The sequence below is a fragment of the Eubalaena glacialis genome, chromosome 3 (genome assembly GCF_028564815.1).
Source record: "Eubalaena glacialis isolate mEubGla1 chromosome 3, mEubGla1.1.hap2.+ XY, whole genome shotgun sequence".
In the NCBI taxonomy this organism is placed as follows: Eukaryota; Metazoa; Chordata; class Mammalia; order Artiodactyla; family Balaenidae; genus Eubalaena; species Eubalaena glacialis.
In genome coordinates this window covers 38,718,248-38,742,337 of record NC_083718.1, presented here as the reverse complement: position 1 = coordinate 38,742,337, position 24,090 = coordinate 38,718,248, and the positions used below count along the sequence as shown (strand labels likewise).

Sequence of the window (24,090 nt, the reverse complement as noted above, 5' to 3'; positions counted from 1 at the left end):
AAGTCCTAGCCACGGCAATCAGAGAAGAAAAAGAAATAAAAGGAATACAAATTGGAAAAGAAGAAGTAAAACTGTCACTGTTTGCAGATGACATGATACTATACATAGAGAATCCTAAAACTGCCACCAGAAAACTGCTAGAGCTAATTAATGAATATGGTAAAGTTGCAAGATACAAAACTAATGCACAGAAGTCTCTTGCATTCCTATACACCAATGATGAAAAATCTGAAAGTGAAATTATGGAAACACTCCCATTTACCATTGCAATAAAAAGAATAAAATACCTAGGAATAAACCTACCTAGGGAGACAAAAGACCTGTATGCAGAAAACTATAAGACACTGATGAAAGAAATTAAAGATGATACCAACAGATGGAGAGATATACCATGTTCTTGGATTGGAAGAATCAACATTGTGAAAATGACTATACTACCCAAAGCAATCTACAGATTCAATGCAATCCCTATCAAATTACCAATGGCATTTTTTAAGGAGCTAGAACAAATCATCTTAAAATTTGTATGGAGACACAAAAGACCCCGAAGAGCCAAAGCAGTCTTGAGGGAAAAAGACGGAGCTGGAGGAATCAGACTCCCTGACTTCAGACTATACTACAAAGCTACAGTAATCAAGACAATATGGTACTGGCACAAAAACAGAAACATAGATCAATGGAACAAGATACAAAGCCCAGAGATAAACCCACGCACCTATGGTCAACTAATCTATGACAAAGGAGGCAAAGATATACAATGGAGAAAAGACAGTCTCTTCAATAAGTGGTGCTGGGAAAACTGGACAGCTACATGTAAAAGAATGAAATTAGAATACTCCCTAACACCATACACAAAAATAAACTCAAAATGGATTAGAGACCTAAATGTAAGACCAGACACTATAAAACTCTTAGAGGAAAACATAGGAAGAACACTCTTTGACATAAATCACAGCAAGATCTTTTTTGGTCCACCTCCTAGAGTAATGGAAATAAAAACAAAAATAAACAAATGGGACCTAATGAAACTTCAAAGCTTTTGCACAGCAAAGGAAACCATAAACAAGACGAAAAGACAACCCGCAGAATGGGAGAAAATATTTGCAAACGAATCAACGGACAAAGGATTAATCTCCAAAATATATAAACAGCTCATGCAGCTCAATATTAAAGAAACAAACACCCCAATCCAAAAACGGGCAGAAGACCTAAATAGACATTTCTCCAAAGAAGACATACAGATGGCCAAGAAGCACGTGAAAATCTGCTCAACATCACTAATTATTAGAGAAATGCAAATCAAAACTACAATGAGCTATCACCTCACACCAGTTAGAATGGGCATCATCAGAAAATCTACAAACAACAAATGCTGGAGAGGGTGTGGAGAAAAGGGAACCCTCTTGCACTGTTGGTGGGAATGTAAATTGATACAGCCACTATGGAGAACAATATGGAGGTTCCTTAAAAAACTAAAAATAGAATTACCATATGACCCAGCAATCCCACTACTGGGCATATACCCAGAGAAAACCGTAATTCAAAAAGACACATGCATCCGAATGTTCATTGCAGCACTATTTACAATAGCCAGGTCATGGAAGCAACCTAAATGCCCATCAACAGACGAATGGATAAAGAAGTTGTGGTACATATATACAATGGAATATTACTCAGCCATAAAAAGGAACGAAATTGAGTCATTTGTTGAGACGTGGATGGATCTAGAGACTGTCATACAGAGTGAAGTAAGTCAGAAAGAGAAAAACAAATATCGTATATTAACGCATGTATGTGGAACCTAGAAAAATGGTACAGATGAGCCGGTTTGCAGGGCAGAAGTTGAGACACAGATGTAGAGAACAAACATATGGACACCAAGGGGGGAAAACTGCGGTGGGGTGGGGATGGTGGTGTGCTGAATTGGGCGATTGGGATTGACATGTATACACTGATGTATATAAAATTGATGACTAATAAGAACCTGCAGTATAAGAAAACAAACAAACAGAACAACTAATACTAAACTTTCATTGGGTTATTGGTATGGAAATATGTTAATATAAATGTTTCAGACATTACATGAAATTTCTAAAAATCTTACATGTTCTGGTATAATGTTATAAGTCATAATCCTAGTTATTACTTTAAAATGTATATCTCAGAAATAACTAATTTTCTTGTCAACTGCATTATTATGAACTTTCATCAAATCTTTAACCGTGGTCATTTTTAAGTCTTTTGTCATTTACAGACAGTTCTGGGTGTACTCTGATGCTTTTGCAAATATGTTCTTATAAAAGGGTTTCATCTTCAAGAAATTCATGGAAAAGACTCTGACAAGTACAGGTTTCTGGTAACTGACTGTACTGCTGAACTGAATGAATAAGCATTTTCAGAACTCTAATGAAAAACTGATGAACTCATAAAAGTGCTAACAAAAGATGAAGATGAAAAAAAAATTAATTACATGGGACTGAGTGAACTGATGAGGATGAGTATAATTTTTGTGACTTGCTGTTTGAATTTAAAAAAACAAAATCCCACAAGGACTCAGAGGCAAAGAATATACAAATCAATTTTCACTGCAAAGTAAAGGAGCTGTTACAGTGGAAGATTACTGGACTGAATGTCAATATTATGACATAGTATGAGTGTGTTTCACGTTTGGTAATTGCAGTCATTGTTGCTTTTGTTGTGGTCATCCATGTACAATGCTTGGTGTCAGTCTATTTATCTCTTGTAAAAATAAAATACAGTGTGTGTGTGTGTGAAAAAAAAAAAAGAGTAAGCAAAACAGTCATGATCTCTTCCTCACGGACCATATGGTAAACACCTATCTAAAACTGGCTGTGAAATGTGATGAAGGCTATAAGCGAGAGGTACCTGGTGTTATGTGAGCTACGGTAGGGGGATGTGATGAGTTGAGTAGGTAAGTGGATACTTTCTTGACAAAGTGACACATGAGAAGAGATGAGAAGGATGAGGAGGCATTAATCAGTGGCAAACTAAACAGAAGGACATTTCATGCAGAGGGGCAGCATGGGCAATGTGCCGTTGTAAGTATGCAGGCCTGAAAGGAGGCCACTGTGGGCTGGATGATTGAGAATGAAAGGAAGGAGGTGCAAGACGAGGCTGCAGAGATCATGCTCCATCATGCCCAGGGGATGTCCTGCCCTGCAGACTAGCACACCCAGAGTGCCAGTGCACAACAAGATGAGAAGCTTGCTCTAGAATGCAAGTCAACACACTGCTTCTTTCATCAAGAAAGTCTTGCCTGTTAAACTAAACAGTATATCTAGTGGACATATGATTTACATTCTGAAGCAAGCTCCTTATCTTACAGAACGGCAACAGTTCTCCACCGGGAAGCCAGCCTGTGACTCCACATTTTAGACCACTGTGAGGAGGTTTGTCTTTATCCTAAGAGCAATGGAAAGTCACAGAAGTATTTGAAGAGGAGATGGTGGTGTCTGCGTCATGGAACATGGATTGGAAGGCAGCCAAAGTTAGCAGAAAGAAGACGAGGAAGTGTGTGTCTGAACCCTTACTTTCCTGGTGAAAGAGGAGGTATCCTCTTCAGGTGAGAGAGCAAGGACACACAACAGAGTCTAGTGGGACATGAAAAGAGTGGAGAAAGAGTAATTGTTAACAGCCATAAGTAAGGGAGTAGAAAAAAGAAATGGGGACCACACGTCAGTTAAAATAAGACAGCCTATGTTGTTGACATAGCTCTGTGACTGGATCTAACAAAACACATTGCTCTGAAAGCAGGTCCAGAGAAGATGAATGTTAGAGATGAGCAGAATGCATCTGCAGTGAGGTTCCATGGGAAGGTAAAATGGCTTGGCAGTCTGGGTATAATGTTGTCGTGATGGACCAGCAGTCAACTACAGGGAATCAGAGGTAAAATGATACACTGTATTCTAGTCAAACTTACACTCACCAGAGACCAGAAGGAGGAGAGCCCGTGTCTTGTACTGCCCAGTAGCCATGTCCCTCCCAGGTCAGGTACCTGCAGGGAAGCCCAGGCATCTTGTCTTGGGCCAGGCATGCACCTGGCTTGTCAGAGGGTCCCAGAGGTGCTGTGGGGAGGCAGCTTTTGCTCACCATGTTCAGGGAAGCTAGAACACACCAGATGCTGAAAGGAGAACCAAAGCCACTATTGAGCCATAATTAAATGTAAGGAGGGAAGAGATGATCAGGCAAGCCTTGACTGCCAGACAGAAAATAGGTAAGCTCGAGGACAACACATTTTAAGTTAATCTGTTACATGATTAATTAATATGATAAAGCTTCCCTGAGCTTCATCTGTGGGCAGTAGCCACAAGGTGCTAGTAATGACTTATATGGAGAATAGATGAGAAAGTTCCAGGAGTCATTAATCAGCACTTCCTGTGTACCAACACTGTGCTAGGCATAAGGAATATAAGGATGAATGAAACACGGTCCCTGCCTTCAAAGGGCTTATAGTCCATGGAAGGAAAACTATCTAAAAAGATGCTTATCGCTGGAGACAGTAAGTATTATGATACAGGGATGTCAGGGAGCAGAGTAGTGAGGCACTAAACAGCAGGGGAGGAGAGATGAGGGTTAGGGAAAGAAGGCCTCCCAGGGAAGCTGGCCCCCAACCTGAGGCTGGGAAACAAGCAGATGTCAGCTCACTGTAGAGCAAGCGGAAGAGGAGGGTCTTAAGTAAAGAAGCAGCATCTGTAAAGGCCCAGGCAGGAATGATAGAACATCAGAAACTACAAGCTGGTCCACATGTCTAGAGAAGACATTCAGGAAGGAATGAAGCCAGAAGTAAGACAAAAGAGGTAGTCCAATCGTGAAGGAGCTTATATGCCAAGCTAAGGAACACAGATCTGATGCTGAGGACAATGAGAAATATGCAGCTTTCCAGGAGGCAGTTTGATGTATGGAGAGCGTTATCTTTCTTAGAAGACATCACCCTGGAGGGGGAAGTTAAGCCTGAACAGGAAAAAAGATCACCCAGAGAAACTGTGAAATGTCCAAAGGGGTGGACGCTGAGGATGGGAACCTAAAGAACACCTACATTGAAACTGGGTAAGCAAGAGACACCCAAGAGTGAGACTGAGAAGAAGGAAGTAGAGAGGCATAAAAAAATCAAGTGGCTTGATGGAAAACGCAGAACAGGGAGCTTTAATTAGACAGGAGACGACTACATTAAGTCATGCTAGAGACTAAAAAAAATGGACATAGTGACACAGAAATCATACTGACAAGGATTCCCACTCTCACCACTTACATTCAACATAGTTTTGGAAGTCCCAGCTGCAGCAATCAGAGAAGAAAAAGAAATAAAAGGAATCCAAATTGGAAAGGAAGAAGTAAAACTGTCCCTATTTGCAGATGCCATGATACTACACAAAGAAAATCCCAAAGAGCCACCAGAAAATTACTAGAGCTCAACAATGAATTTAGTAGAGTTGCAGGATACAAAATTAACACTCAGAACTCTGTGGAACTTCTATACACTAACAATGAACTATCAGAAAGAGAAATTAAGGAAACAATCCCACTTACCATTGCATCAAAAAGAATAAAATACCTAGGAAAAAACCTACCTAAGGAGGCAAAAGACCTGAACTCCAAAAACTATAAGACACTCGTAAAAGAAATTGAAGGTAACACAAACAGATGGAAAGATATTCCATGTTCTTGGATTGGAAGAATCAATACTGTTAACATGACCGTACTACCCAAGGCAATCTATAGATTCAACACAATCCTTATCAAAATGCCAATGGCACTTTTCACAGGACCAGAACCAAAAAACTTTTGAATTTGTATGGAAGCACCAAAGATGCCGAATAGATAAAGCAATCTTGAGAAAGAAGAACAGAGCTGGAGGAACCATGCTGTCTGACTCCAGACTATACTACAAAGCTACAGTTATGAAAACAGTATGGTCCTGGCACAAAAACAGACATATAGATCAATGGAACAGGATAGAAAGCCCAGAAATAAACCCATGCATTAATAGCAATATACGACAAAGAGGGCAAGATTATGCAATGAAGAAAAGACAGTCTCTTCAATAAGTGGTGCTGGGAAAACTGGACAGCTACATGTAAAAGAATGAAATTAGGACATTCTCTAATGCCATATACAAAAATAAACTCAAAATGGATTAAAGAGCTAAATGTAAGACTGGATACTATAAAACTCCTAGAAGATAACATAGGCAGAACACTCTTTGACATAAATCACAGCAATATTTTTTTTGATCCATCTCTTAAAGTAAAGGAAATAAAAGCAAAAATAAACAAATGAGACCTAATGAAACTTAAAAGCTTTTGCAAGCAAAGGAAACAATCAACAAAATGAAAAGACAACCCACTGAATGGGAGAAAATATTTGCAATGGATAGGACCAATAAGGGATTAATAGCCAACATATAGAAACAGCTCATAAAACACATCAAAAAAAACTAACAACCTGATTAAAACATGGGCAGAAGAACTGAATCAACATTTTTCCAAAGAGGAAATGCAGATGACCAACAGGCACATGAAAAGATGCTCGACACTGCTAATCATCAAGGAAATGCAAATCAAAACTAAACTGAGGTATCACCTCACTCCTGTCGGAATGGCTATCATCAAGAAGAGCACAAACAACAAATGTGGGCAAGGATGTAGAGAAAAGGGAACCCTGGTACAGTTGGTAGGAATGTAAATTGGTGCAGCCACTGTGGAAAACAGTATGGAGGGTTCTCAAAAAACTAAAAATAGAACTACCATATGACCCCGCAACTCCACTCCTGGGTATATATCCGAAAAAAACAAAAACACTAATTTGAAAAGATACATGCACCCCAATGTTCGGAGCTGCAGTATTTACAATTGCCAAGTTATGGAAGCAACCTAAGTGTCATCAAGAGATGAATGGATAAAGAAGATGTGGTACATATAACCAATGGCATACTATGCAGCCATAAAAAAGAATGAAATTTTGCCATTTGCAGCAAAATAGATGGACTTGGAGGGCATTATGCTAAGTGAAATAAGTCAAACAAAAATAAATACTGTAGGATATCACCTATATATGGAATCTAAAAAATACAAAAAACTACTGAATATAATAAAAAAGGAGACTCACAGATATAGAGAACAAACTAATGGTTGCCAGTGCGGAGGGGGGGGAGGGGGCGATACAGGGGTGGGGAAGTGAGAGATGTAAACTACTGGGTGTACAATAGGCTCAAGGATGTGTTGTAGAACACAGGGAGTATAGCCAAAATTTTGCAATAACTGTAAATGTAAAGTAACCTTTAAAAATTATATAAAATTTTTTTCAAACAGAAATCATACTGAAAATTGGAAACAATTTAAATGTCCATCAACAGGAAAATACACATATAAATTATTGTATTTCCCTACATGGGAATCCTACATAGCGAGGAAAGTACATGAACTACACAGATCTTTACGTGTCAGCATGGATGAACCAAGCAAAGATAACACTAAATAAAGCAAGTAACAAGAGAAAACATAGTAGAATACTATATGCTGTTTAAGAATACTTAAAAATGTAGCCTAAAAATAAAGACATCCATGGCAGTGATGGAGACCAAGTTCAGATGAGTGGTTACCCAGGGTCAGCTGGAGAGTGGCTGTTGTTTGGGAAAGTGGTTACAGCAGGCTCTTCAGCAGGAATGGTAATGGTTCACCTCACACGCTGGCTGGAGGACGGAGGAGTGTCTGCGATGTTATAATGTGAGCACGCTGCATGTAAAACCCATTGCTGACCACATCTAGGGGATCTGATGCGCGATTGCTGGTAGTGGGTGGAGGTATCCAGAAGGTGGTGGTAGAAGAGGAACGTTGTGCACGTAACGCCTAAGGCCTGACCAGAGGACGACCACTGTTCTAGAAACTGGACACAAATCCAACTTCTAAGGCCAATCTTAAGAGACAAACTGAGGCATGTTTAAAATTTTAAGACTTTATGCGAGCAAAAATAGATTCAACTCAGGCACCACCAAAGCGGAAGTGGTGAGGAGCACTCCAACCACAGGAGCTGCAGAGATGTTTATTTTAAAAGGGCAGAAGCAAAGCAAGGAAAAGACTGATTTGCTATAGCTTTAAAGCCTAGTTGGTGGTTTGTGACTGGTTGTCCTCAACGGTGTTCATCACCCTGAGGCGTTGACAGGCTTAGATTTTGGTTGGTTTACGTAGGGGGCCGCATCACTAGAGCCACCGCAGTCTAACGGCCTCCCTGAAGGGTTAATTTACTAACACCAATTGCCTGAGTCCTTCCTCTTACTCAGTCACTTCACTTCCTACGCCTCAGTTTCTCTTCTGTAAAGTGGATATTCAGTAGTAAATTCTCTGTGGAGTTGTCAGTACAAAACAAAGTGATTATTAGTAACCACGATCATGTCCTGAATGCATGGAACACGTCACCATTTGCCAACCACCGTGTCAAGTCAGCAGAAACTACAGAAATTGAGAACTCTCCACAGAAATTCACACACTCGTGCACCAGGTAACGGACCACAGGCAGATGTTCACTCAGCCTTTCATGTGTCCCTCACGGAGTGCACGCTCTCTCCTGGGCGGGGCGAGCACAGACACTTAGCGGGAGTTTAACTACTTTTAAAATAAGTTGATACAACCAGGTCTCACTTTTGTTTGGATGAGTCAGCAAACGCTTTTTGGAAACCCCAAATTCTCCACACCTCTTACCTTTCGCGCTGCCCTACTCTCTAAGTTCCCGCCCCTGCTCCTCAGGCTAGGTCCCCATGGGAGGCGGGGCTGCGTGCGGACGCACGGCGAGCGCGCAGACGTCCTCTAGCCCCGCCCCCACGGACCCGCCCGGAGGCTTAAACCGCAGCCCTGCGGGGCGGAGGGCTTTGATGCTGGCGCCAACAGCCGGCGATGGGGGCGGCGCGGGAGAGCGGCCTGGAGGGGCTGGCCTAGCTGGGGTCCGTGGCCCAATGTCTTCTGGCTGCGACGCCGGTCCTGCGCACGCAGCGGGGCCGCAGTCGCTGGGCGGTGGGTGCCCGAGGGGCCGGGAGGCGAGCTGGGGCCCCCAGGCGAGTGTGGGCATCGTGTCCGCAGCCAGCGTCCCCGAGGCCGCGCTCGGGCCATGATCACTCGGTGAAGCTGCGCCGGGACAGCGCGGCCGACTTCTCGCACTGTGAGGACCTGTTCGCGCTGCAGGACTTGGTGCCTCTGCCCGCCGTGCGCGCTTTCCTGTGGGAGGGCCTGCTGGACTTAACGCCGACCGCCTCCGCTGGGTGGACTGGGCGCCGCTCCTGAGCACCCTCTGCCCCTGATCTGTATCCAGAGTTTCTTCCAGCCACAGCTTGGCGAGACAGGTTTGTGCTTCCTGCTTCCAGGGGCTCTCGTGTGGGCGCTGCGAAGCGGGGTTTTAGATGGTACAAGGTGGAGGATGGGCGCTAGAACCGGTGCCCAGTGCCCGGGTGTGCGTGCACTAGATGGGGCATGCGGCCTAGGACTCCTGCCAGCTCGGTGACCCGGGCCGAGTGCCTTAAGTCTTCTAGGTCTCAGTGTTCTCATCTGTAGCATGGGCTTAACAGGACCCACTCTTTGTGGCGGTTACAAGGACTCACTCTGTTAATGCTTGTAGGCTCTACAATGTAGAACACATAGCGCACTTTGGAGCATCGTTAATTTTTGCACAGCTGTTACCTGGTCTGTTGAATGACTTTGCCTGGTACACACCAAAGCCATTAGGAAATGGATATATCCCCGCTTCATTTCCTTTCCATTAAAACAGGGCTCAGGAAAAAAAAGTATTTTTTCAATAGTCGTATCATGTAGTGGGAAGAGCACCGGTGTAAAGGCAGCTTAGGGTTTGAATTCCAGGGCTTATGCTCTCTGTGGCCTGGGCAGGTTACTTTTGAACTGCAATCCCCACACTTGCAAAATGACATGAAAAACCACTCTTTCTGTGGGTTCTTAGAATTAATTAAGCAGGTTATGTGTGTGAAGTATCCTGGCACTTGAATGAGTTGTCAGAACCAAGGGCTGCTGGAGACGATGCTTCTGCCCTAGGTAATCTTCCCTTCTACTGGGCGGCAGGTAAACACAAGCACAGTAGTCAGTGCTCTGGAAGAAGTGAGTTCTGGTGCTTTAGAGCACAGAATCTTTTTTTTTTTTAATTTAATTTTTATTTTATATTGGAGGATAGTTGATTTACAATATTGTGTTAGTTAAGTGATTCAGTGATACATATATCCATTCTTTTTCAGATTCTTTTCCCATACAGGTTGTTACAGGATATGGAGTAGAGTTCCCTGTGCTATGCAGTAGGTCCTTGTTGATTACCTATTTTATATATAGTCGTGTGTATATGTTAATCCCAAACTCCTAATTTATCCCTCCCCCCCACCTTTCCCATTTGCAGAGTACAGAATCTTAGAAGGGAAAGTTCAGGGTAGGCTTCTTGGAGGAGGTGCCATCCTTTCTAAGGATGTGTAGAAGCTCCTGGGGTAGCAGAAGGGAGAAGTGTGTGTCAGAGTTTGAGAAATATAAGAAAATATGGCAAAACTAAGGTACAGGACTGGAATTCAGGGTTTGGGAAAGAAATGAGAGTTGATACTGGAAACCTAGTGGGGCCCAACAGAAAGGGGCCTTGTTTGTCCTGTCAGAAGTTTGGATGTTTATCCTGAAGGCTGTGGGAAACCCTGAAGAACAATGAGATGGACTTCTGGTTTAGAGGCTCACTCGGACCTCCATGTGGAAGGCAGTTGATTGGGTGCAGGGTGAATTGTAATCTAAGGGTCCCCTTAAGTTATAAAAGGTTGGACTGGATTTTGGAGATCAGAGACAGAATGGGTGTGGCCTGGTGACCAGTTAGAAAAGGGAGGGCAGCAAGCGTGGGTGACAGTTTACAGCTGCATCTTTTTGTGAGATACAGAGCACAGTAGGAAGGGATTGGGGGTGGGGAGAGGATCTTACTTCATCTTCAGTGCTTTAGAGGGGCCTGGTAGATGGGTCTGGGCCTAAGGTACAGATCTGGGCTTTTTGGGAGGACAGGTGTTTGAAGACATGGGAGAGACTTAGGTTACCCACAAGACGATACAAAGAATCATAGGTCTGAGAGTTTTTTTAATGGGTATATTTGAGGATGTTTATAAGCTGAGAGAAAGTAGCCGGCAGAGGAAGGGTGTGAAGATCTAGGAGAGGAAATGACTGTTCATTTGTTTTCAAAAAGCTGAATACTTATCGTGTGCCTGGCCCCTCTTCTAGGATCTGGGGTTCACACCATCTGTTATCTCTTCTGCAAGGGCAGTTCAACTCATCCCCTGGTGAAGAGAAGTCAGATTATTCTTTGCATACCATTCAGGTGTAGGAACTGTTCTATATCTCTGAAGGGACTTTACTTAAACAGAGTAATAAGTTAGAAATCAAAAGAAATTATAGCTGGAAGGGACCTTAAAGGCCACTGTACTTAATTTTGCCTAATATTTTACATTGAATTTAAGAAAAATTTATTGCAGAGCCCATTCTCTTCAGAGTTCCTTCACTGAACTTTCTTTATGTCTTGCATCCAGTGGGTCCAGCTTGTAGATTTTGGCCTCCTCCTAAATTTGCTTCTTCATCCATATTACATTTTGCCTGGACTATGGCAGAAGGTCCTGGGTGATTTCGTGGCCCCTGGGCTCAGTTCCTCTAACTTCCTCTGCCTGCTCGGATCGATTGATCTTCTAACATAAAAGGATACGCCTAAAATAATGCTGCTAATGGCTTGCCCACACAGAGTTAGTGCATACTAGCCACCCAGCGTGTACTCTGCATAGAGGCGTGTAGCCTGAACTGTGCTTGGCCAAGCCTCATGGGGCTCTTTGACCCTAAGGAAGGGGAGCTTTTTGTGATCACTCCCTTTATGTAATCGGTCCTTCAGCAGTGGGGCACCTTTTTCTAATCAGCGGAGGCACCCTTACTCAGCCAGTGGTAGCCCCAGGGCTCATCACCTGTGAGATACAAGCCATGCTCTCTCCAAGGCTTGCTTCAGCCAACATCTCTATTTTCATTTCTACCTCTTCTCACACTTGGACCCCTGGCCTTTAGTCATTGCCACCTGCAGTATTTACTGTGCCCAGCAGGTGTCAGCCTTGAGTGTCTTTGCACAGGTGCTACCTCTGCAGTTAAGGCACCTCCTACTCCAACTCTGCATACCCTCATCTTTCTAGATTCAACTTCAGGGTTACCATGAAGCCATCACTTCGATATAACATTTTGCCTCCAAATGAACCTCTGGGCGTAAAGGTTATGTTTCTTTATCTCATGTGATTGAAATTTTGAGTTTACACATGTCCCTCCTTAATGAAGGCTTTAAGGGCAGGAGTCATTTCTAATCCTTAGCACAGAGCAGATGCTTTTTTTTTTTTTTTTAAGACACTTTTTAATGATGGTAAAATGTATGGTTTAAATCACTCATTTTACAATAATTTTGCTTTAGGTTCTGACAGAAATAAAGTTTACAGAAGTCGTGTTCCTGAGATAAGAAATAAACATGTGACCTTCCACTTGTGTAAAGCTCTTAATTGCTGTGTAAGTGCGTCGGGTGCACTAAGGAACCTGGAGCTAAATGGGCTAGTTCTGAGAGAGAGAGACTTAACTACGTTAACAAGGGTAAGCCCTCATCGTGTCCTGCCAACATTTGATAGTTGCTTTTGGGGCAAACTAAAGCAATGAAATTTTAAACTTGTTCTCCCCATTAAAGGGATTGAATAAATTGGCCACTTTTGTGCACCTGTGTCTTGCGAATTGTCCAACTGGAGATGGAGGTTTAGAAAGTGAGTTTCAGTCTTGTTTAAGTCTCTTCCCATCAGACTGCTCTCGTGATTTCCTTCACCCTACGTTGCATCCTGTCTACCTTTTCTTGGTGTTGTTCATGCCTAGATTGTCTCCTGTACCTGCTCAAACCTTGGTCCATTCTCATTTGTACCATGGAAGTTTGTCATGCTGGATAGTGTCAGAACTAATTTTACTTAAGTTTGTGTTAAGCCACAAACCACACATTTTGCATATTTTATTGGTTTTGTGTTTGTTCATATTTTTATGGTTTCTCTTCAAGAAATATTATGGGAAGGGAAATAGCAAGATGTAAAGAGCAAAAAAGTCATCATTATCTTTAAATTTTTAGAACATCTATCTGTAGTCATAATTATAATGCATTGTGGTATGTGTTAAAAAAGGAAATATATGTAACGTCCCGTAGGAGCAGCAAACTCAGTGGTGTTGGTGAGGGTGTGTCATGGAAGTAATCACAAAGCAGGTGACTGTTGATTAGGGTCCTGAAACAGTGTGCGTTCCCTATGTCCAGTAGTGGTCTGGAGGGGTCAGGAAGCCTGCCTTTCAATTTGAGGGAAGAGAGGGTTTGAGGTACTCTCTCTCATATTGCTCTAGTATACTGCATAGCACCTCATAACATACTGGGTTTATAGTTGACATTTAAATCGCTGATTGATCATCAAGGTTGGGATGTATCATTGGAAATGAAAATAGGAAGAGTCTTATGCTTTTTAGGTTTTTCTTTTTTTTCCTATGTCTCAAAAGGTACGTAGTACTTTACTGAGCGGTTGGGAATAAAGTTTCCAGTATTCAGTGTATTCAGTTTTAGTATCTAAAAAGAATTAAACTGTTGCTGTAAAGTGGAATAACGCTTTGTTACTGACAAGTTTTAGAATGCATCTGTTCATCAATTACCTGTTTGGGAAGATTGTAGTTAATGATTTTAAGAATGTGCCTATAAACCTCCAATTGACTCAAGAAAGGCAAATAAGTTAAGACTGACAAATGTATAGGCTCTTCATCTTATTGTGTGTGTGGTTTTTTTTTCCTTTAAGTTATTTGTCAAGGTATAAGGAACTCTATCAATCTTAAGACAGTAGACTTCATGGGCTGTAATCTGAAATGGCAGGGAGCACATCACATGTTCAAGATCTTAAAGGTGATTTTATGTTTAAACTTCCATGAAAACATATGTGATTGAAGCACATTAACATATTGATACATATGGCAGTTAATTTTTGTCTTTTAATACATGTGAGTGCAGCTTTCGTTTTGTTGAAAGAATATGACCAGTTTTCAGTTTGAGATTCTACCATTTAGTAAAGATAGTCCACTTAATTTTAGAAATAAGAGATTTAATATATAATACATAATAATACTTTTATGTATTTTTAGTTACTGAAAACTTTGATTGTGATACTGTGAAGAAAGTATGCCATTATAGTCTTAAAGACTTAAATGAATCAAGTGTTTATTAGCTGCTGTAGTTTATAAAGTCAAAAAATCACTACATCAGCGATTTGTAAATACAGTTTTTAAAATAATGCCTTAACAACTTTACAGTGGTTATAATGACCGTATTTAGGCCTAAAGTTATTTAATAATTTGACATGAAGCCTTTTTAATAGTTTGATGGTGCAGATCAGGGATAGGTAAACTATGGCTGGTGGGCCAGATCCAGCCCGTCGCCTGGTTTTGTAAAGAAAGTTTTTTGGAACATAGTCACACCCATTGTTTACATGGTAGTTGTGGCTACTTTCACCCTACACCAGTGGGGCAGAGTAGTTACACCAGAAACTGTAAAGCCCAGAAAGCTGGAAATGTTTAAATTTAGATTTGAAAAATTGAAAAATTCTTTGAGCCTATACAGGGCAAGTCCATTAACCCCTGGGGTAGAAAACAGTCAAGAACTTGGGTGCCGAAGCCAAATGGCCTAGGTTCAAATTCCCTTTCTCCCTTTTCATAGCATTTGACCATGGGCAAATCACTTAACATCTATGCCTCATTATGAGGTTTAAATGAACTCATTTGTATAAATAGTGCCTGGCACATACTAAGCACTGTATAAGTGATTGGTATTATTTGTGCTTGGAGCTTTTATAAGTTATTGTTAATAGAAAAATGACACTAATGATTTTCCTTTTAGAGTATCAAAGGCACTTTGAGTCTTTTATTTTTTCAAGAATGTAGTAAGACTTTTTCCATTTAAAGTCAGTGTTCCCTGTTACCCAAATTTATTTTATGAATATAAAGAATTGAATGTCTTTAAGACAAGACTTGTGGTTAAATGTCAAACCATTATTTTCCCAAGGCACATCAAACTGGCTCTGCATAGTCCAGGCCTCTAAAGTTTGTGTGCATACCCTAGGTAACATGTGAGATACATTTTGTAAATATAGTTTTTAAAATAATGACTGGGACTTCCCTGGCGGTCCAGCAGTTAAGACTCTGCGCTCCCAATGAAGGGGGCCTGGGATCGATCCCTGCTCAAGGAACTAGATCCCACGTGCCTGCCGTAACTAAGAGCCCACATGCCACAACTAAAAGATCCGGCTGCAACTAAATATGCTGCAACTAAAGACCCGGCACAGCCAAACAAACAAACAAACAAATAAATAAATATTTTTTAAAAATAAATAAAATAATGCCTTAGGAGTTAGGAAAAGAAAATATTAGAACCTATTTAGCTTTGTATCATTTAAAATATATCTGTGTAGTTTATAATGTACATACATTATATGTATAGAACTTCGTGTATATAATTTGTTAAAAAATAAGATGCATATTAAAAAGTTTTCTTATGGGTTGCCCAGTCAGGTGTTTGGAGACCATTGGAGGACAGAATGATGAAATTTAGAGCCTCAGCAATGATAGAATTTAGAACCAGTTCCCTGACTTAGAAGATAAGGAAAATAATTCATAGACTGTAACTGAGTTGTCCAACTTTACATAACTGTTCAAAAGCAGGTCATCCAGTGGCTGGAATCTAATCACTGACCAACTAGAATCTGGGTCACTGGACTCGTAAACCAGAACTGACTGTTTAATTTCTCAGGTTGATTCTCCTGGCATATATGCTTGATATGTGTGTGTGTAAATCTCTGACATAATAAGCCATACTCAGTAGGCACACCCTGTTTCCTTATTCAAGCATCGTAATTTCATCCCATTAAATCTTTGAAGTATCAGACTACCAGAAGGCATGAAGAAACCTGGGCTGAGAGTCTTCATTCCAGGAGACCTGATCTTGACTGTATGGCTGGTTTGAGATGCATCACTCTGAATTGCAGCACGCTCATTGGTGACCTGGGTGCAAGTGCTTTGGCAGAATCTCTTAGTGAAGATTTATGGCTTACAGGTAAATTCTAAAATTGAAAATATTGAATTTTTAATATGATATATGCTTAGCTTTTGGCATGATACTATTGTGATAGGATTTCTTTTAAAGCCTCATTTTACTGTTGGCTTTTATTTTGCTTTTAAACTTTCTTAAGAGTTGCGTATATTCTTTACAGAAAATACAGAGTAACAAGAGAACAATTACCTATAATCTTAATACCCAGACATAATCACTGTTAATTTTGGTGCATACACTTTCAGTCTTTTATTTTTCTATAAATATATTTGTACACTTAGGGATTACAAAAATAGAATTGTAGTATACTTGCTATTTCATATTCCTGCTTTTTCACTTAATGATGTATCATGTAGTATTCCATCGTATTGATGTCCCATAGTTTAATCAATTCTTTGCCATTAGATTTACAGTTTGCTTTTCTCTGTCAGAAACAATGTGAATACGTTGTATATACATCTCTGTGTCCATTGGGATTACTTCTGTAGAATAAGGTCCTAGAAGTGGAATGACTAAATGTGACAGATTTTTAAGACTTTTTTTTTTTAATACTGCAGGTTCTTATTAGTCATCAATTTTATACACATCAGTGTATACATGTCAATCCCAATCGCCCAATTCAGCACACCACCATCCCCACCCCACCGCGGTTTTCCCCCCTTGGTGTCCATACGTTTGTTCTCTACATCTGTGTCTCAACTTCTGTCCTGCAAACCGGTTCATCTGTACCATTTTTCTAGGTTCCACATACATGCATTAATATACGATATTTGTTTTTCTCTTTCTGACTTACTTCACTCTGTATGACAGTCTGTAGATCCATCCACATCTCAACAAGTGACTCAATTTCGTTCCTTTTTATGGCTGAGTAATATTCCATTGAACATATGTACCACAACTTCTTTATCCATTCGTCTCTCGATGGGCATTTAGGTTGCTTCCATGCCCTGGCTATTGTAAATAGCACTGCAATGAACATTGGGGTGCATGTGTCTTTTTGAATTATGGTTTTCTCTGGGTATATGCCCAATAGTGGGATTGCTGGATCATATGGTAATTCTATATTTAGTTTTTTAAGGAACCTCCATACTGTTCTCCATAGTGGCTGTATCAATTTACATTCCCACCAACAATGTAAGAGGGTTCGCTTTCGTCCACACCCTCTCCAGCATTTGTTGTTTGCAGATTTTCTGATGATGCCCATTCTGACTGGTGTGAGGTGATACCTCATTGTAGATTTGATTTGCATTTCTCTAATAATTAGTGATGTTGAGCAGCTTTTCATGTGCTTCTTGGCCATCTGTATGTCTTCTTTGGAGAAATGTCTATTTAGGTCTTCTGCCCATTTTTGGATTGGGTTCTTTGTTTCTTTAATATTGAGCTGCATGAGCTGTTTATCTATTTTGGAGATTAATCCTTTGTCCATTGATTCGTTTGCGAATATTTTCTCCCATTCTGAGGATTGTCTTTTCATCTTGTTTATGGTTTCCTTTGCTGTGCAAAGCTTTGAAGTTTCATTAGGTCCCATTTGTTTATTTTTGTTTTTATTTCCATTACTCTAGGAGGTGGATCAAAAAAGATCTTGCTGTGATTTATGTCAAAGAGTGTTCTTCCTATGTTTTCCTCTAAGAGTTTTATAGTGTCTGGTCTTACATTTAGGTCTCGAATCCATTTTGAGTTTATTTTTGTGTATGGTGTTAGAGAGTGTTCCATTTTCATTCTTTTACATGTTTTCCCAACACCACTTATTGAAGAGACTGTCTTTTCTCCATTGTATATCTTTGCCTCCTTTGTCATAGATTAGTTGACCATAGGTGTGTCGGTTTATCTCTGGGCTTTGTATCTTGATCCATTGATCTATGTTTCTGTTTTTGTGCCAGTACCATATTGTCTTGATTACTGTAGCTTTGTAGTATAGTCTGAAGTCAGGGAGTCTGATTTCTCCAGCTCCGTTGTTTTCCCTCAAGACTGCTTTGGCTCTTCGGGGTCTTTTGTGCCTCCATACAAATTTTAAGATGATTTGTTCTAGTTCCGTAAAAAATGCCATTGATAATTTGATACGGATTGCATTGAATCTGTAGATTGCTTTGGGTAGTATAGTCATTTTCACAATATTGATTCTTCCAATCCAAGAACATGGTATGTCTCTCCATCTGTTGGTATCATCTTTAATTTCTTTCATCAGTGTCTTATAGTTTTCTGCATACAGGTCTTTTGTCTTCCTACGTAGCTTTATTCCTAGGTATTTTATTCTTTTTGTTGCAGTGGTAAATGGGAGTGTTTCCATAATTTCTCTTTCATATTTTTCATCATTAGTGTATAGGAATGCAAGAGATTTCTGTGCATTAATTTTGTATCCAGCAACTTTACCAAATTCATTGATTAGCTCTAGTAGTTTTCTGGTGCCATCTTAAGGATTCTCTATGTATAGTATCATGTCATCTGCAAACAGTGAAAGTTTTACTTCTTCTTTTCCAATTTGTATTCCTTTTATTTCTTTTTCTTCTCTGATTGCTGTGGCTAGGACTTCCAAAACAATGTTGAATAATAGTGGTGAGAGTGGACATCCTTGTCTCATTCCTGATCTTAGAGGATATGCTTTCAGTTTTTCACCATTGAGAATGATGTTTGCTGTGGGTTTGTCGTATATGACCTTTATTATGTTGAGGTAGGTTCCCCCTATGCCCACTTTCTGGAGAGTTTTTATCATAAATGGGTGTTGAATTTTGTCAAAAGCTTTTTCTGCATCTATTGAGATTATCATATGGTTTTTATTCTTCAGTTTGTTAATATGGTGTATCCCATTGATTGATTTGCATATATTGAAGAATCCTTGCATCCCTGGGATAAATCCCACTTGATCGTGGTGTATGATCCTTTTAATGTGTTGTTGGATTCTGTTTACTAGTATTTTGTTGAGGATTTTTGCATCTATATTCATCAGTTATATTGGTGTGTAATTTTCTTTTTTTGTAGTATCTTTGTCTGGTTTTGGTATCAGGGTGATGGTGGCCTCATAGAATGAGTTTGGGAGTGTTCCTTCCTCTGCAATTTTTTGGAAGAGTTTGAGAAGGATGGGTGTTAGCTGTTCTCTAAATGTTTGATAGAATTCACCTGTGAAGCCATATGGTCCTGGACTTTTGTCTGTTGGAAGATTTTTAATCACAGTTTCAATTTCATTACTTGTGATTGGTCTGTTCATATTTTCTGTTTCTTCCTGGTTCAGTCCTGGAAGGTTATACCTTTCTAAGAATTAGTCCATTTCTTCCAGGTTGTCCATTTTATTGGCATAGAGTTGCTTGTAGTAGTCTCTTAGGATGCGTTGTATTTCTGCGGTGTCTGTTGTAACTTGTCCTTTTTCATTTCTAATTTTATTGATTTGAGTCCTCTCCCTCTTTTTCTTGATGAGTCTGGCTAATGGTTTATCAATTTTGTTTATCTTCTCAAAGAACCAGCTTTTAGTTTTATTGATCTTTGCTATTGTTTTCTTTGTTTCTATTTCACTTATTTCTGCTCTGATCTTTATGATTTCTTTCCTTCTGCTAACTTTGTGTTTTGTTTGTTCTTCTTTCTCTAATTCCTTTAGGTGTAATGTTAGATTGTTTATTTGAGATTTTTCTTGTTTCTTGAGGTAGCCTTCTATAGTTATAAACTTCCCTCTTAGAACTGCTTTTGCTGCATCCCGTACGTTTTGGATCATCGTGTTTTCATTGTCATTTGTCTCTAGGTATTTTTTGATTTCCTCTTTGATTTCTTCAGTGATCTCTTGGTTATTTAGTAGCGTATTGTTTAGCCTCAATGTGTTTGTGTTTTTTACGTTTTTTTCCCTGTAATTGATTTCTAATCTCATAGCGTTGTGGTCAGAAAAGATGCTTGATATGATTTCAGTTTTCTTTACTGAGGCTTGATTTGTGACCCAAGATGTGATCTATCCTGGAGAGTGTTCCGTGCGCACTTGAGAAGAAAGTGTAATCTGCAGTTTTTGGATGGAATCTCCTATAAATATCAGTTAAATCTATCTGGTCTGTTGTGTCATTTAGAGCTTCCGTTTCCCTATTTATTTTCATTTTGGATGATCTGTCCATTGGTGTAAGTGAGGTGTTAAAGTCCCCCCACTATTATTGTGTTACTGTCGATTTCCTCTGTTATAGCTGTTAGCAGTTGCCTTATGTATTGAGGTGCTCCTATGTTGGGTGCATATATATTTATAATTGTTATATCTTCTTCTTGGATTGATCCCTTGATCATTATGTAGTGTCCTTCCTTGTCTCTTGTAACATTCTTTATTTTAAAGTCTATTTTATGTGATATGGGTTTGGCTACTCCAGCTTTGTTTTGACTTCCATTTGCATGGAATATCTTTTTCCATCCCCTCACTTTCAGTCTGTATGTGTCCCTAGGTCTGAAGTGGGTCTCTTGTAGACAGCATATTTGTGTGTCTTGTTTTTGTATCCATTCAGCAAGCCTGTGTCTTTTGGTTGGAGCATTTAATCCATTCACATTTAAGGTAATTATCGATATGTATGTTCCTATGACCATTTTCTTAATTGTTTTGTGTTTGTTTTTGTAGATCCTTTTCTTCTCTTGTGTTTCCCACTTAGAGAAGTTCCTTTAGCATTTGTTGTAGAGCTGGTTTGGTGGTGCTGAATTCTCTTAGCTTTTGCTTGTCTGTAAAGCTTTTGATTTCTCCATCAAATCTAAATGAGATCCTTGCCAGGTAGAGTAATTGGTTGTAGGTTCCTCCCTTTCATTATTTTAAGTATATCATGACACTCCCTTCTGGCTTGTAGAGTTTCTACTGAGAAATCAGCTGTTAACCTTAAGGGAGTTCCCTTGTATGTTTTTTCTCATTTTTCCCTCACTGCTTTCAGTAATTTTTCTTTGTCTTTAATTTTTGCCAATTTGATTACTATGTTTCTCAGCGTGTTTCTTCTTGGGTTTATCCTGAATGGGACTCGCTGCGCTTCCTGCGCGTGGGTGGCTATTTCCTTTCCCATGTTAGGGAAGTTTTCAACTATAATCTCTTCAAATATTTTCTCTGGTCCTTTCTCTCTCTCTTTTCCTTCTGAGACCCCTAATGCGAATGTTGTTGCATTTAATGTTGTCCCAGTGGTCTCTTACGCTGTCTTCATTTCTTTTCATTCTTTTTCCTTTATTCTGTTCTGCAGCAGTGAATTCCACCATTCTGTCTTCCAGGTCACTTATCCGTTCTTCTGCCTCAGTTATTCTGCTATTGATTCCTTCTAGTGTTGTTTTCATTTCAGTTATTGTATTGGTCATCTCTATTTGTTTGTTCTTTAATTCTTCTAGGTCTTTGTTAAACATTTCTTGCATCTTCTCGATCTTTGCCTTCATTGTTTTTCCGAGGTCCTGGATCATCTTCACTATCATTATTCTGAATTCTTTTTCTGGAAGGTTGCCTATCTCCACTTCACTGAGTTGTTTTTCTGGGATTTTAGCTTGTTCCTTCATCTGGTACCTAGCCCTCTGCCTTTTCATCTTTTCTATCTTTCTGTGAATGTGGTTTTTGTCCCACAGGCTGCAGGATTGTAGTTCTTCTTGCTTCTGCCTTTTTAAGACTTTTGATACACATTGCCAAATTACCATCCAGAAATGCTATGCCAATTTGTAGTCCACCCCAACAGTGGATGTGAAGCCTGCCTCACACAAACACTGGCTTGTAGCACTTTTAAAAAAGTGTAAAACTACAAAAATGAGTACCTCTCCCTTTTTCATGCAAGTGGGATTACTCCAAATTTCATAACTTTCTTCAGTTAATTTAGTGTGAGCATCTTAGCAAGTCAGTAAATTTGCATCTACTGCATGATTTTTTGTGACTGTTCAGTGTTCCATTATATGAATATGCCACAGTACACATAGCTTATCCATTCTTGTATATAAGCTATGTCCAGTTTTTCAGTTCCAAATAGTACTCTGATATGTATCCTTGCCTATATCTCTGACTATTTCTTTTGGTTAAATACTTAGAAAGAGAGTTGTTGGATCAAAAGGGTATATGCATTTTAAAGGCTTTATCTTAATCTGATAGGAGAATAACCACATTTTGTTTTATTTTATATTCATTTGATTTACTGGTGGGTTTACTGGCTGTTTGTATTAATTCGGCTACTTGGTTAATTATACCCTGTGTCCATTCTTCTGTAGTGAGAGTTTGTATCGGTTGTATCCTATCCTGTCAGATCCATATGTCTGACTTTCAATTTCTGTGTGTCATGGGGTTTTGAAAGACTCCAGTTTTTTAATGTGATGCTCCACACAATGCTTAAAAAATGACTCATGATAGTTGCCTTTCATGTAATATTTTTTAATACCTGTGCTTTTGTGATGATCCCTTTTGTTTAAATGAGTAGGTTGTTCAGCCCCAGAACTACTAGAATTCATGATCATTTGTTCTAGTTTTTGTCTGACCTTTTACTGAGAGAGTTCTTGACCATCATACTTTCATGATAGGTTTTTAGTATGTATTGTGTATTCACACATTGTTTGAATTTGTTATTATTTGTATCCTCTTAGACTTGTCTTTTTTATACTAAAACTAACAGTCATTACATTTCTTCTCTTTCGTTTTCCCCTTTTAACTAGTTTCAAGTGTGATTTGAAGCTCAAGATCATGATCAAAAGAATGCAGTGCATTTCTGAGCTCCACCAGTTTTTGCTTGTGAGGTTTACATGCCACTGCTGCCCTTCCTACTTATGAACTGAGATTCATTTTGTGATGTTTTTTGCTCATAGGTTATATACAGTTATTCTTCAGTTCTATAATTGTAAAGTACGTTGGATGATTTTTTGGTACTAAAGGCAGGGTTATCATTGCACATCCAAAAAGAGGTTTTTAGATTGGATTATGCATTATGTGTGTGCATATACGTTTCTGTTTTTTTCCATACCCAAAATTACAAACCTGCCATGGCTGGTCTTGTGCAGGACTCTTCCACACGTGAGAAAATGAGTGTTGTCTATATGTGAAATCTGTATAGACTTCACAAGTGACCTTTTGTCTTTCATCGAAAGCACTTGACCTGCAGCAGTGTGGCCTCACCAGTGAAGGAGCAAAGGCCCTTTACTAAAGGCCCTTGAAACCAACAGAACTCTGGTCGTTCTGGATATAAGAAAAAATCCACTTGTTGGTATGTGGTCACTTTTTTTCTTTTAATTGATTAACACATAGCAAAACAAAAAGTCTGTTCACGTGTTGACAGTTTTTAAAACTTAATGTGTTTAACTTTCCTCATCATATACAGTTGTTCCTTGAACAATGTGGGGGTCAGGGGTGCCAACCTCTATGCAGTTGAAAATCTGGGTATAAGTTTATAGTCAGTGGTTCTGCATCTGTGGATTCAACCAACCTTGGATCGTGTAGGACGATAGTACATACTTATTGAAAAATATCCGTGTCTCAATTGACCCGTGAGGTTCAAACCCATGTTGTTCAAGCGTCAACTGTACTTTTCTAGTGTTGCACTTCCCTTATGTTTTTAGCAGATAATGTACTAATTTAAGTGAGTTATACCTTTAAATTGTTCTTATCTCTACTCTGAATAGAGGTGAACCTAGATACTAAACCTGCTTCCACCAAGAGCATTATTTCCTTCTCGTTCAACCTGTGATTTCTTGCAAGGAGTACTTTATTCATTTGTCAGTTTCACAAGTAATTTTTTTAATACCTTCTGTGTGCCAGATACGGCTCAGGCACTAGGGATAAAGCAGTGAACCAGACAGGCAAAAGTCTTACCCTCATGGAGCTTACATTCTAGTGAAGGAGTTCAGATAGAAATGAGTAAACAGATAAGTAATATAATTTTAGATAGTAGGAAGTGCAAAGATATCTTAATGTAAGGAGAGTGGGAGGGGAGCAGGTAGGACTCCATTGGATAGGTTTGTTAGGGGACAGCTTCACTGGAGAAGTGGCATTTGAACGGA

At 39.6% G+C, this 24,090-nt stretch overlaps 1 pseudogene; it reads left to right on the top strand.

Moving 5' to 3' along the window:
- The first annotated feature begins 8,770 nt into the window (after window positions 1-8,770).
- LOC133086963 (centrosomal protein of 78 kDa-like) overlaps window positions 8,771-24,090 on the top strand; it is a 52,308-nt pseudogene continuing 36,988 nt past the window's right edge.